At 38.4% G+C, this 16140-nt stretch overlaps 1 protein-coding gene across 2 annotated transcripts in view; it reads right to left on the reverse strand.

Annotated features, from left to right (window-relative positions):
- SLC9A9 (solute carrier family 9 member A9) overlaps nucleotides 1-16140 on the reverse strand; it is a 736009-nt gene that overhangs the window by 359889 nt on the left and 359980 nt on the right. The gene's annotated exons all lie outside the window — the stretch shown is intronic.

Here is a 16140-nt window from a genome sequence, read left to right on the forward strand (position 1 = left end):
ATAACTGACGGGTTCATCCCAGACATAGGCTGCTCTAAAATATACATCCAGTTTTTAAGTGACTTCCCTGTTCCCTCCAAGGGGGTAGGGTGGGAACAAATAAACAAAAACAAATGAAAAGGGGCAGCTAGGTGGTGCAGTGGACCAAATACCAGTCCTGGAGTCAGGAGGGCCTCAGTTTAAATCCAGCCTCAGAAACATAACACTTACTAGCTGTGTGACTCCAGGCAAGTCACTTAACCTCAATTGCTTCACCAAAAAAAACCCCCCAAAACTCCAAAAACCATCAATAATTCATTTTACAGTTTTATATCTAAATTCAATTTTAACAAAAATCCATTAATTACATACTGTGTGCTTGTGCTAGGTGCATGGATAGAAACAAGTTTTATAAAAGATGTAGTACCTTTCTTCAAAGACCTGATGATGGGCACACACATGTAGATATGAATTCAATTTGATGTCATACTTTCCACAGTAAAGGTTACACAGGGGAGTATGCCATGGATTAAATAGATTAAAAAAGTTAGGAAAGTTAGCCATAAGGCAAGAATAAAGGAGGACTTGAGATGAGAGAGAACTCAGGCCTAAGAAGAATAATTCCATTGACCAAAATAAGTCGAATAGGTCAAATTTTGATAATTCTTTAAGGATATCAAAATATCTGCTCTCAATTCTTAGACTTAGACTGATTTGTCATTAAGAATTTAGAATAACTGAATTTTATACACTCATATGTGAGCAGGAGGATTATCCATGTTCCATATTAACAGGATTTTAGAGTTGTGTCACTTTTGAGACCAGCTAGTTCAATCTACACATGACCAAAAGTCCTATCTATAATATCCCTGATAAGAGGTCATTCAACCTTTGTTTAAACACCTCAAGTGAAGGGAAACCCACTGCTTACCATTTTGTGTTTAGATAGTCTTAATTGTCACAATAGAATTTCATCTCCCCCCGCCAAGAAATCTGAAATCTGCCCCTTTGCATTTTTCCACATGATGGTCCTTCTAGTACTTGAAGACAGTTATAATCACTACCCCTTTCCCCCAATCTTCTCTTATTCAGGTCAAATATCTCCAGTTCCATAAAGAAAGAAACCATTTTCAAAGAAAGAGGAAAAGGAACCAAAATACATGCCAAGTGGTGTGGTATGTGAATGTGTGTGTGTGGTGGGGTGGTTTCAGGGCACCAATAGCTGAGGAGGTCAGGAAAAGATTTATGTAGGGAATGGTGGTTGAATTGAGTCTTTTTAAAAATTTAAGTTTTATTTCAAAAATTGGGAGGACATTTGTTACCAGATTAGCCATAGACTGGCAAAGTTTTAAGCCACAGCAGCTCTCAAAGACTGTCTACAAAGTCAGTGGGAAAGTTATGATCTGAAAGAGCTACCCACCATGAGAAAAGAATTGATCTATCCAAAATGGAAATACATGATTTAAAATGACAGCTCAAATTTCTTAAAGTTAGAAGACTAAACACCCTGAAGGTTTTCCAGAAATACGTATTCAGCTACTGCTCAAAGAGTTTTATTCTGTAAATCCTTTTTCTTCAATTTTTTTTTTGCTCTCTTTTAGGAATGCTAAACATAAAAGAAAAAAAGCATAAATAATTGTAAAATTATATTTTACTCCACAAAATTTCTATTAAAAATTAACTACTTTTCTAAGTAAACATTGAAAGTATTAAAATACTTCCAGGTCTGAAGTTATGAGGATGTTTACCATGCCTACGGCTTCTTCAGTATATGTGACTTGACATTTAAAGAAGCTATTTGCCCGTGTGTGTGTGTGTGTGTGTGTGTCCGGTGGCCTATTACAGTTTCTATGTTAAACAGAACTGCCTACCAATAAACTCCTATCACCTATATGCCAATTTTAATTCTATCCTATCATTATATTGAGCCATGAAGAAGAGTATGAATCAGGGAAAAGATAACATTTCTTGAAAATAAGCCAATATGGCCAAAGAAGAAAAACAGCAAGAGACTGTAAATATAATTCATCTCTGACATCAGCCCATTTCTCTCAGATTATTTGTACTGCTCTAAACCATGACTTTTAGTGTAATGGAGTGGGGATTGACCAGGGATCCCAGCAGAGCAGCATAGGGACACCATGGTAAGGGACAAGGACATCCAGACTCTGCAGTGCCAGAGATATGAGGTAACTCACATGCATGCTTCTCTTCCAGGGTACTTATGTGTATGTTTTATTTCTACTGTTCATATCTTGCTACCTCAGTATACATGTTTGCTCCAGAATAATTATGTCATCTGGCTGACTATTAAAAGTAAATACACTGGTGGGAGCTTGTGAGCTATAGTTTTAGGAATACAAATCCTTAAGAGTACCATGAACCTCAGGTAGCTACTTACAGCTTGCAAGTAAGATTGGATGAGAGGAGTAGATAATAGGAGAAGTTAAAATTTTATTTCTTACAGTATCACAGAAGAGGAAACCAAAGTGAATGCTGAGAAATAAATACTTTGAGGCAATGACAGTATTTTTCTTCATGGCACCCAAAGACATTCAGTTCTTAACACCTATGTAAGTGGATGAAAAGTACTATTATTCCTAATGTTTTAAAGTTGGGAGCTGAATTCATGAGCAACAAATTACAGACAGAGTTTATGCAAACTTTTTAGTGTTTTTAACTAAATGAAACTTGAAATGCTGTTGATTGAACATATTTAATGATATACATAAAAGTTATTGTGTTGGAGAGAATTAAATATTAAGTGTTCCTTGCCAAAACTCTCCCTATAGCCTTCTTCTTTTCTCCCCCATTTCCCTTGGCAATGTCATCTTCAACAATATAGCTTCAACAATAACTAACCTCTGTGCAGATGTCTCTAAAATCTTCAGTCCTGGCTTTTCTCTTATTCTTCAGGTCTACAATTCCAACAAACTCTAGGATATTCCACTTGGATGTCACACCGGAACTTCAAAATCAATATAACTTAAGAAAAATGTTCTTCCCATCCACATTTCTCTTCTTTCTGTCAATTTTACTTCCATTTGCCCATTTACATGGGTAATTAAAACCTGGCTTTGAATTGACAATTGACTCTCTCTCTCTCTCTCTCTCTCTCTCTCTCTCTCTCTCTCTCTCTCCCAATCTAAGGAGTTTCTAAATCCTGTGCATTCTGACTCTATAAGGTCTCATATCTGTCCTCTCCTTCCCACTTCCATTGCTACCGCCCTTGTACAAGTCCTTAGGATATCTTGTCCAGACTATTGCCAGGGTCTCTTTGGTTTGTCTTCCCACCTCCAGGATATACCTGCTGTGATCCCTATGAGGCTAGATTAATCTGCTTGATACAGAGGTTTCATCATGGCCATCTGCCCCAAACTATTCCACAGCTAGGAATCATAGAATATTAGTGCCAAAGGGCTCATGGAGTTGATCTAATTAAACCCCTTCATTTTAGAGATAAGACAACTAAGTATCTAAAAGCTCCCACCGGTCACACAGTTAGTTATGCGGGTTCTTGATATTAAGTAGAGTAAAATCCCCCAGGACCATTTGTTTTTTCAAACTTTTAATTGTGAAATCTAGATAGAGAAACATGCTGCATTTTGGTCATGATGATAAACAGACTGGGGGAAGATTTGGGGCCAAACCTGGAAAAAAATTGCGCAGAGAGGAGTGTGAGGATTGTAATCTTCCTTGATGGAGGGAATATCTTAGGTTGTCTAAATAACGGTTCTTTCAAAGTATCCAAAAGTCATGAATGTGAATAGAATTTTGTCCAAAGCCTTTACTGTATTTATTGACATGATCACATCATTGTCCATCATTTCTCTGCTTGATATGATGCATTCATGTGCTAACATTGCACTCCTTAATGAAAGAGATCAGCACGGTATGGTAGCTAGAGTACTGATATCAGGAAGACTGATATTCAAATCCTGCTTCAGATACTTGTTAGCTATGTGATGTTGGATAAATCTCTTAGTCTTCCTCAGTCTCAGATTCTTCACCTATAAAGTGGAGGATGTGAATTGTGCTTCCAATAAATTGGGAGTTCTTTGAGGGCAGGGACTGTTTTTTGCCTCTTTTGTATTCCAAGTGCTTAAGCATAGTGACTGGTTCAATAAATGTTTATTGACTGATTGACCATTTCAAAGGGCTGTTGAGGGGGATAAAACGAGATAACATATGCAAAACATTTTACAAACCTTAACATGTATATAAATGTTAGCTGAAGAGCATCATCATCAGTCAATCAGATGACAGATATTTATTAAGTGCCTTAAATAAGTATCTATTAATGTTCCAGGCACTGTGCTAAGCACTAGAGATACAAATAAAGGCAAAAGACAGTCCCTGCTCTCAAGGAGCTTTCACTCTAATGGGGGAGATAAAATGCAAATCGCTATGTACACTCTATATTCAGGATCAATTGAAGATATTCAAGAGAGGAAAGAAACTAGAATTAAATCTTCATCAGAAGGCTTACCACTTTTAAAAATAATCTATAGTAATGCATCAAAATGGCTCCCTAAGGCTTGAATGAACTATAAGATGAGTTTATGGAGGTGGGGGTGAGGTACTCACACTCTTCCTACTGCTTACCCGATAAAATCCAAACTCTTAGGTATGGATTTCTAGGCCCTCCATAATTTGGTACCATCATGCCCTTTCAAAATAACCTCGCCCCAGTCCTGCTCTGGGGTCCAGCCACACTTATCAAACTTACTCACAAATTCCTGAGCTTTACCTCCTCTGAGACTTTGCTCACTTTACCTGCATCTCAAATGTCCTCTTCCCAAAGCCCTACCTGTCCTCATGCTCAGCATAAAATGGCACCCTGATCCCTTCAGTCAGAATTTACCTTTTCTCCTCCAACCTCACAGAACACTTTGTTGGGGTCTCAGAGAAATTTTAGTCCCAACATTTCAGAACTTAGGCTGAACTGAAAGAAACCTGAGAAATCTTCTATATAGGGGTTCTTAACCTTTGTTTGTGTCATGGACCCCTCTGGTGGTTTGGTGAAGCCTATGTGTAAGATATTTTTAAATAATTGGAAGAAATGATAAATTTTGGTTAGAGGTTAGTGAAAAATAAATGGCATTTCCCCCATCCCATCATGGATCCCCAGAAATCTGCCCATAGGTCTGTGGACCCCAGATTGAAAATCCATGATCTAATATAATCCCTTAATTATACGAATGAAGTAAATGAGGACCAGATACGGCAAGTGTCTTATACCCGAGGTCATGCAGCTAGCAGAGTTTGGAGAAACCCAAGTTGTCTGACTCTAAACCCAGCACTCTGTCTTCTATTAATCTTCCTATTTTGCCTTAGAGTTATTTGTGTCTCTATTTTATCTCATTAGATTTTAAGCTCTCTGACAGCAATGAAAATGTGTTCCTTATTTTGTATTTCCCCTAGTGCCTAGTCTAGTGTCTTCCTTATAACAGGTGCTTAAGGAATGTGTATTGCATCAAATTGCATCCATACGCAGTTTGCATGAGTGATTATAATTAGTATTACTTTGGCATAGTAATAATGTTTTTACTACATTCAGATTGAGTTCATAGTTTTTCTCTTCTCTGTTAGTTCTCCAGGATCTAAAAACAGCACTGATATTGACAGTTTTCTCTACCACTTATATAGTCTAATCCTCATCAAACACACATTTTAAAGATGGAGGCATTGGATCTGATTTCCAGCTGTCCGAGGTCCCTGTCTGTTTAATCTTCCACCAAAACCCAGCAATGAGAGGCTCCCTGTACTCTCTGAGGCCTCCATTCTTTTGTGTTCCACTCTGTGGGGTATATTTCTGGTAGAAGGGAAGGAAGGAGGGAATATATATTTATTAAGCACCTGCTATGTACCAAGCACTGTGCCAAGCACTTTACAAATATTATCTCATTTGATTTTTACAACATTTCTGTTGGGGTAGGCAGTATTATTATCCCTATTTTATAGTTGAGAAGACCGAGGCACACCAAGGTTAAATGACTTGCCCAGGGTCACATAGCTAGTAAGTGTCTGAGGCCGGATTTGAACTCAGGTCTTCCTAACTAGGCCCAGGGTTCTATCTACTGTACTGTACAACCAGTTCCAGGCATGCTTAAGCAACAGGAATTCTAGAAAGCTATGCAAGGGACTGAGAGCAAGCTCACAAAACTTCAGTAGGAGATGATGGGAGGATATAGCCAAGAGTCACATGGAATGAGAAGACATCAATGCATCACGACCTCCATTGTTGAGAGGAGCACCCACAGTGATGGGATCACAAGTCTTGTCTCATACTGAAGAATGGGCCATTGTGGCAGGAACTAGGGATAAAAAAAATGAATCTACAATACTCCTTGCCCTCAAGGAGCATATAGTTTACTAGGGCAGGAGATATAGTATGTACACAGCTAAGTAAATCAAAGATAATTTGAGGAGGGAGAGGCCACAGAGAAAGGAGGGGGAATCACAGAGGGCCTTGAGGGAAGATCAGAATTCTGAAAGGTACAGATGAAGAGAGAGCTCATTTCAGGCATAGGAGAAAGCCTGTACAGAGGCACATGAAAAGGAGATGAAATAACTACTTCAAAAGAACTGCTAGTGGTCCAGGTTGGCTGGAACATAGAGTGAAGGGGTAACATGAATTAAGTCTAAGATCTGAAGAGGGAGAGAGCCAAATGTGGGGAGCTTTAAATGTTAGACTGAGAAATGTATTATCCTAGAACTATCCTAGGGACCCCCTGACATTTTTTGACCAGGAAAGTGATATGGCCAATCCTGTCTTAGGAAATGATTTTGGTAGCTAAGATGAAGATGGACTAGAGAAAAGATAAAATGGAAGCAGGGAAGCTGATGACGAGACCATCGAAGTCGTCTAGGTAACGGGTGATGAGGGCTTGAATTAGGGTAGTCACTTTGTGAAAGGAGAGAGGGGAACGGAATAGAGCAAAATTGTGGAAGTAGAATTGATAAGATGTGGTCAATAACTGACAATGAAGAGTGAAGACTCAGGGTTGATTCCGAGGTGATAAGGCAAAGTGTCTAGAAGGATGGTCATGTCCCTAACAAAAACTGGGAAATTCTGAAGAAGGTCAGTTTGGTTAATATTGCGGGGGGGGTAATAAATTCCATTTTATATCTATTGAGTTGGAGATAGACAAACAAGACATCTGACTAATGTTTAGAGGAGATAATTGGGCTAGATGAGCCAGGCTTCACATCTTGAGTTTGATGCTGTGGCATTGGTGCACCAGCCTTCTCCCATCCATTCTCTCATTGACTTGCCACTTGTCCCTGTGTTATTGCCATAGGCCCCCATGTTCTTCGAGATAGGGGCTTCAAGAAAGATAGAGAGCAGACCTGTGATTTGATTGGTAGAGGCCTGGCATTTCCAGATTAAGAAATGAAGATTGGTACCTTCTCCACAATTTATGGTCCTAAAGAGATGCCTACAGCATTGAAGCGATAAATGACTTGTCCAGGGTAATACATTTAGAGAGGAGAGATTTGAACCCAGGTCTTTATGACTCTGAAGTAAGCTCTTTATCCATTATACCACACCTTATCCTCACCTTCTCACCTTTACTAATCTCTCTGCTTTGCCTGGTGCTCTCAAATGGATTCTGGAAACTGACTCTTTCATACAGTTTAGACCATCACAAGTGACTTGTCACCTATTCCACCTATCCCCTAAGATATATCATGAGGTAGAACAGATGACTCCTCTATCCTGCTTGTTCTAACCAGAAGACCCTCTTCTTTACAAGGGTGTGATTCCTCACTCCTTACCTGCTTCACCCAAACTGCCTTGTATTCTTGTCCTTGTATTCTTATATGTTATCCTACATAAGATCCTAATTTCCTACAATTACAAATAAGAACATTCAGAACTATTAAAACAGTCCAAGTATTGTCTTACTTCCCAAAATAAGGGGGCAGAACCATTCTATCACAAATTGAAGGTATTTTCTGAGGCCACTTTCTCCTCTGAAAGGAATATTTAATAGGAAGAAAAATTGAGGCAGCTATGAGGCACAGTGGGTAGAGTGCTGGGCCTGAACTCAGGAAGACTCATTTTCTGGAGTTCAAATCCAGCCTCAGACACTTATTAGCTGTGTCGTCCTGGGCAAGTCACTTAATCCTGTTTACCTCAGTTTCCTCACCTGTCAAATGAGCTGGAGAAGGAAGCGGCAAAACCACTCTAGTATCTTTGCCAAGAAAACCTCAAATGCACTGCTGATGGAGTTGTGAACTGATTCAACCATTCTGGAGAGCAATCTGAAACTATATCCAAAGGTTTATAGTGCATATCCTTTGATCCAGCAATACCACTGCTAGGTCTGTATCCCAAAGACATCGGGGAAAGGACCTATTTGTGCAAAAATATTTATAGCAGCTCTTTTTGTGGTGGTTAAGAATTGGAAATCAAAGGGATGCCCATCAATTGAGGAATGGTTAAACAAGCTGTGGTATTTGTGCTATAAGAAATGACAAGCAGAATGATTTCAGAAAAACTTCTATGAACTGATGCATAGTGAAGTGAACAGAACCAGGACAACGTTGTACACAGTAACAAAAATATTGTTCATGAAGAACCATGAATGACTTAGCTCTTCTCAGCAATACAATGATCCAAGACAATTCCTAAGGACTAATGATGAAGCATACTATCCTCCTCTAGAGAAAGAACTGATATTGATTGAATACAGGCTGAAGTATGTTATTTTTCGCTTTTTTCTCTTTTTTTTCTTTTGAGTCTTCTTATACAAAATGAGTAATATGAAAATGTTTTACATAATTTTACATGCAAAATCTATATCTCACTGCTTACCATCTCAGGGAGGGAAGAGGGGAGCAAGGGAAAGAGGGAGAGAATTTGGAATTCAAAACTTTAAATAAAATGTTAAAAAAAACCGATGGGGTCATGAAGAGTCAGACATGACTGAGACAGCTGGATAAGGATGAGGAGGAATGAAGTAGGGACACAGATGAAACAAGGTAAGGCCTAAAAAAAATGAAGAGCTGGACCTAAAAGAAACTGAATGATAACCAGAGCTTTTGATCCTAATATTTGCCCATAGATCCCCTAGTCAAACCCTTACAATGAGCTCACAGTAGAAAGTAAGTCCGTAAAAGCAGTGGCTGCAGCATTAACACTTCGGCAAATACAAATAAGATCCACAGCCCACAGATTTTGACACCATTTGGAAGAGCTATTTTGAGAAACCATAAAAAGGCTCATAGTTAAGTCCAAAATAATTGGTGAGCAAATAAATTTTGGAAGGAACGAGATGAGGTCCATCCTTATTAAAAAAAATAATATCCTTTTGGCAAGTAAAAACTTCCTAGGGAGTAAATTGTAAATAAAGTCAAGAGTAGAATTAACTCTTTGGAGTTAACAGGGTGCTGTTACTATGATGAGTAATGATGTCTCAGTGACCTGAAGGAGTAGGCTAGAGTGTCTTAGTTACTATGGCTTTGCATGCTCATTGGGGTGTTGACACCCAGTTTGGGCTCGTTGATCTATATTGAAAGGGGACAATAAGTAGGTCGTTTACAAAAATAAGAATAATGTGGCCTGGCTGTAACCAGGGCCACATGCCAGCCTGAGTGAGACCCTGAGAAAAGCTGATAACAGATTTTCTATGACATATGCAGATAAATAGGAGGTAATTGTATTGCTTCAAGTCAGAATCAGATCACAGATTTTTAGAGGCCCCTTCCAACCCCTTCATTTTATAGATGGGGGAAAACTAAGGCTCAGAGAAATTATCTGATGTGTCCGAGGTCATGTAGGGAATAAACATTTGATATGAGATTCCAATTGCTGTTCAGTCATTTTTCAGCCATGTCTGATTCTTTGGGACCCCATTTGGGGTTTTCTTGGCAAAGACAGTGGTTTGCCATTTCCTTTTCTAGCTCATCTTGTAGATGAGGAAACTGAGGCAAGCAGGGTTAAGTGATTGGCCAGGGTCACAGAGCTAGGAAGTTTCTGAGGGTAGATTTGAACTCACAGAGATGAGTCTTCCTGACTTCAGGCCTGATGCTCTAGCCTCCCAGCTGTCAAGAGCTCATAACTAGGAGCAATTTTTGACTCCTCATTCTGACACACTATATCCAATCAGTTGCCAAGGGCTATTGTTGCTACCATCAAAATATCTCTTGTATACATCCTCTTCTCTCTTCTGACAGCACCACCACCCTGGTATAGGTCCTCATCACCTCATGCCTTGACTATAGGCTGCTGGTTGATTTCCATAGCTCAAATCTCCCCCTACTCTATTCTATCCTCTACTCAGTTGTCAAATCAGTCTTCCTAAAACACAAATCTAACTAGTTACCTCCCATTCAATGAACTACAATTGCTCCCTGGTGCTTCCAGGATCAAATATAAAATCCTCTGTCTGGCTTTTAAAGCCCCCCACATTAGTGGGCCCTTCCTACCCTTTCAGTCTTTTTATACTTTATTCCCCTCCATGTACCCTGTGATCTAATTACCCTGACCTCCTGGATTTTTCTCTAAAGACACTCCATCTCCCAACTTTGGGCATTTTCACTGGCTATCCCTCAGGTCCGGAACACTGTGCCTCCTCATCTCTGCCTTCTGGCTTTCTTCAAGTCTCAAATAACCTTCCACAAGAAACCCTTCCTAGTCGTCCTTAATCTTAGTGTCTTCCCTCTGAGACCATTAATTCTATCTGTATATGAGACCATTAATCCTGCATGTATCTGTATATGAGACCATTAATCCTGCATATATCTGTATATGAGACCATTAATCCTGCGTATATTTGTATATGAAACAATTAATCCTGCTCATATCTATATGAAGCAATTAGGCCTGTATATAACTTGTTTGTACAAAGTCAGTTTCATGTCATCTCTCCCATCAAACTGTGAGGTCCTTGAGAGTAGGGACTGTTTTTTTGAAGGTAATAAATTCTTGTTGATTTCACTTGACTTGACTCCACTGCTCATAGTAAGACCACTTTAGCTCATAATCTTTATGAAAGAATTCATTCTCCCTCCAAATGGGAGAATTTTTCCCTTCTAGGAATACCTTTTATTCACTGGTGTAATAAAATAAATAGATGGTAATGGTCAGATATTTATATTATGCTTAATTCATAGCTTGATAACTTGAAAAGGTTGCAAAAAAAGTTGGAGAGAATTCAGAGGACAGTCACTCCATGGAGTTATGGGGGCAAGTTAAGGAAACTGCTATTATTTAGTCCAGAGAAAGTTAGAATAGGAGAATCTTACAAAAATATGAGTTATTATAAAGGATCAGATGCTTGGCCAGTTTCTATCCTTCCACCAAAAATAAAATGGTTAGATGAAGGGAAAACTTTGTTTTCTGCTTTCATGTTGTTTTAATATTGTTGCAGGTTGTTGAAAGAGTTGGAGCCTGTTGTAATATCCCTAAGTATTTAAAAACATGACAGAGGTTGGTGTACTCTCTATGGCATTAGTTGGTGCTGAAAATCATTTTCTATTACCCATATGTTAGATCCTAAGCCCACCCTCTTGCCTTCTTCCTTCACTTCTCTTTTTCCCTTGTAATGAATGGCTGACATTCACGGAGTGTTTTACACTTTAAAGATGCTACAGATGGGGTATGCTAGCAAATATTCCAGCAGCAGACAACATTGAAGCTGAGTCTTGTAGGAAGGAAGGGTTTTGAAGAAGTGAGGTGGAGACAGAGAGAATTCCAGGCATGGAGGAAAGCAAGTGCCAAGTCATGTAAACAAGAGGGAGAGTGTCCTGTGAAAGAAACACCGAGTGGGACAGTATAGCTGGATCATAGAGTATGTAGAAGAGGTGTTGAGTGTAAGGAGTGGTAGGAAGGAACTAGGTGAGGAAAGTGAGACCCAGAGTAAGTGACTTGACTAAGTTCATACAGCTAGTATCAAAAGCAAAATTTAAACTCAGGTCTTTCCTGATTCTAAGACAAATCATCTTTCTTCTTTTTATTTTTATTTATTTTTTGAGGGGGTGGGGAGGCAATTGGGGTTTAGTGACTTGTCCAGGGTCACACAGCTAGGAAGTGTCTGAGGCCAGATTTGAACTCATGTGCCCCTGACTCCAGGGCCAGTGTCGTATCCACTGTACCACCTAGATGCTCTATCATATTTCTTCTGTGTGTACTATACTGGTCATAATGTGAGTACACAGTAAATATAGTTGATTTCTATTCTTTACTTGCCCAAAAGTGAAAAAATTCCCTCTCCTAACTAAAGATGGAGATGAAGGTAGTAGTTGTCTTTTCATTGAGTTTGGGAAAATGGGAGATATCACAAAGGGGAAAAAGAAAAGGGACATTATACTGGCAAGGTATGAGTACGGGTGAAAGGAGAACCCTTCAGGGGTAGATTGATTAGCCCCTACAAAGAAAATCAAGAACAATTTGAGATTTTGCTTATTTTCCCTTTCCATGCTTATTAAGACAGCTGTTATTTTTAAGCACTGAGTGGGAATAAGTTAATATATTTTTCCTCATCAGTAGTTCAGGTGTAGTTTTGCTTAAAGATAGAGAATAGATCAAAGGTGGTTAATCTGGTCAAGGAAAAGAGTCAGGATCCACCAATACCATCAGCAAGGAGTCACACTCTTTGGTCTTCTGTTTTTGTTTTTCAAATGTTAACAATGTGTTCTTATGCTGGACAAAATGGACTGATGTTTGCATTACTCATATATCTCCACACTCTAATATTATCTCAGACCTTTCAAAGGACATATTTTCACTTTCAATACCAGCATCAATATAATTTATAATGGCATATTTTTTCTTAATGCTAACTTCAGAGGTCACACACCAGTATCAAGAGCCAAAAGGGACCTTAGAGATTGTATGATAAGGCTTAAAGAATTTAAGTGACTTGTCTAAGTACATAGTACAGAGCTTAGTGATAGAGAAATTAAATAGCTTACCCAAGTACATTTGGGTAATAGCCCTAGGTCCTTTGGTTCCAAAGTCAAGTACATCACATTGGCTTAGAAGCTGATGGTGGCCTGAGGGTCTCATGTTGATCACCTCTGGACAAGATCACCTCAACACTTTTGTCTTAAGGACATTTATCTCCTTTCAAAGGAGGGAGCAGACTTATAGCATCAAATTGATTCAGCATTCATTGATTCACACACATAAATAAATCTACTTATCTAGATTTATTATAGGCCATGTCCATTTTCTTCTCACGTCATTCTAGTTTGATATGACAAACTCCTAGCAACCACAGCCTGTACCGCTGAAAAAAATTATTCAGTAGTTCTCTTCTCATTAAAAGTTGATGAAACCTTCAGATACAGATGCTGGAAAGTAAATGCCTGTCACATGCAGCATGATTTTCTTTGAAATTAAATGCAGACTTTAGGGGTTTTGTGAGGCTGAAGAATATTGAATTCTGGGGCAGAAAATATTGATTAGATCATCAGAGCAGAGAAAGGGAGAGATAGACATCGAAAAAAAGAATAGCTGGGTCTCACTGGTAAGTTGTTTTCACATTGTACTCCAAGGAACTTTAGACCTGATTAGATTATTTTTCCATCCTGAAGATTTATTAATTTTAATGAAGGAAAAAATTATACATCTCTAGCTGATTCCCTACCACTATCATTGAAAATAAATGTGAAACCCAAAGACAAAAGGCTTCAGGAAGCTGAAAACCAATATGAGAATATGCTAAAATGTAACATTCTAAATCATATTACAGATTACTCTTTAGTTTTCCAGATTGGGCAAATTGAGAGTCAGCAAATTTATCATAATATTAAAATGAGCAAGAATTTCGAACCATTTCTAGCTCCTCCAATACACTTTAAAATCATAAATGTGGAAGCTATTTCCTTTCTGAGTGTCATGGCTAAAATGTAACAATCTTCCATCAACTTAGTTCCCAAAGAGACTGGGAGAATTTATGTAAATTGCTTTGAGAAAGTCAGAAAGTCTCCACATAAATCAAAATATCCATAGCAGCACTTTTTTATTATAGCAAAAAAGAAGAAAAAACCCCAGGAATAAAGTATATGCCCATCAGAGGGGTAAAGGCTGCACAAATGGCAATATAAGAATTGATGGAATACTATAAAGAACCATGAATACGAGAAATTCAGAGAAACATGGAACCCTGGTGTAGACTGAACAGCCACATATTGATGAACAAGTAATGAGACTGGAATGATATGCACTATGATTGCATTAATGGAATGAAAATAACTCTGAAAGGCAGCCAAACTCTGATGAATTGTAACAGCCAATCTCAGTCCTAGAGATCAGATGATGAAAGGCCCTCTCTCCTCTTAGTAGAGAGGCGGGGGATGACATGTGTGCAATGTTGTATATGCTATGGGGTAAAGTTGCTGTGTGGGATTTGCTTAATTATTTTTTCTTTGTTTTGGAGAGGGATCAGTTGGATACTACAGAATGACTACAGAATGAAAATGAAAGATATCAACACAATTTTAAAAATTACTTTGAGATCTTTGGAAAAATATTGATTAAAATTGTAGCTAAGTTTGGCTAGACTGGAAAGCTAATCTTTAGGGATGAGATTGTCAGATACTTGGTAGTTCTCACAGTTTTTCCAACAAAAAGATAATTCACATCCTGAATTTTGATTAGTGTAGCCCATAGTAGCTCATAGGTTTCCTTCTGCTTTCTTCTTTTTTTTATTCATTCTGTTTTATTTGAAGAAAACTCGGTATAATCACATTACTAACAAGCAAAATGCTTCCCTTATTCTCTATATAAAATGCCCTCAGCTGACTAGAAAGTAATAAAAATGGCAGTGCCTTTTTAGCACATTTTGGAATTTGGAATCCTGATTGGCAGAGGGACATGGAACATTATTAGCAGATGTCACTATTGCCATGGGAACAGCCATCTGATTAGGCAGAGTCCCAGAAAAATCTCTGTATATAATTACAGAGTTATATGTACAAAAGGAATAAGGAGAGGGAATTCAGAGGGCCAGCAATCACTTGGTCTGACAGACCCGAAAAAATAAAACTTCATAGGGGGCATATATATATGTATATATACACATATATATGACATATATTATATGCACACACATATATAATACACATAACATATATTATATATGTGCATATACAGAACACATACATACATACATATATACAACACACATATGTATGTGTGTGTATGTATGTGTATATATATGTGTGTATATATATATGTGTATGTGTATACCCAGATCTTTTACCAACTAGCAGTATGATTGTAGAAGTCACTTCCTTTAAGTTTCATTTTCCTCCAGAGATGGCTTTCCATTAGCTTGTGAGGTCCTCAAAGGCAGGGGACAGTTTTTGGGTTTTTTTTTGCCATTTTTCGGTAGCTCCAGTGTGTAGTGCAGTGCCTGGCACAGAGCTGACTGATTTTTCAAGTTCTCAATTAATTCAAAATTTCTATAATTCTGTAATACTAAGCTTGCGATACTTAAGAAAGAAGCATGCAATGAACAGTGCAACAATTCAATACATTTACAAATGTTTATAAAGCATAATGTGTACCCAGTGGTGTCAGACATCTTTTGGGTTATCTAAGCTGGAAGGACACAGGGGACAGTGGGTGGAATGTTGGATTTTTAGGCAGGAAGATATGAATCCAAATTTGATCTCTGATAACATTTTCACTGTGACTCTCAGCAAGTTGCTTAACTTCTCTGGGTCTAAGTTTTCTCATTTGTAAGTAACAATACCTTCAGTGGCTACCTCTCAGGGTCATTGTGAGGTCCGTATCAGATACTATCTGTAAAGCTCTTACTTTAAAGCACTATTCAGGGTGTCCCAAAAGTCTTAGTTTGGTAGCTTAACGTCACACTAAGACTTTTGGGACACCCTGTATCAGTATCAGTTGTGGTTATTATTATCAAGGGACATATACTATCTGGTCCTTAGCTTTAAGGAACTTTTAATACAGCTGAAAGAAATGAAATGTAGAGAAATGATATCGCAAGGCTGTTTATCTTTACAGCACCAGAAAAAGTAAGATTTAAAACATCTGAATAGCAGCCAAGATGGCAGAGTGGAGTCAGGGACTCTCCTGAGCCCTCTCACATTCCCCTCCAAACAACTTTAATATAATGCCTCAAAAAGAATTCTGCAGTGGCAGAACCAGTAAAGGAATGGGGAGGGGGAGTAATTTTC

Source organism: Vombatus ursinus, unplaced genomic scaffold (genome assembly GCF_900497805.2).
Source record: "Vombatus ursinus unplaced genomic scaffold, bare-nosed wombat genome assembly UNPS02014810.1, whole genome shotgun sequence".
NCBI lineage: Eukaryota > Metazoa > Chordata > Mammalia > Diprotodontia > Vombatidae > Vombatus > Vombatus ursinus.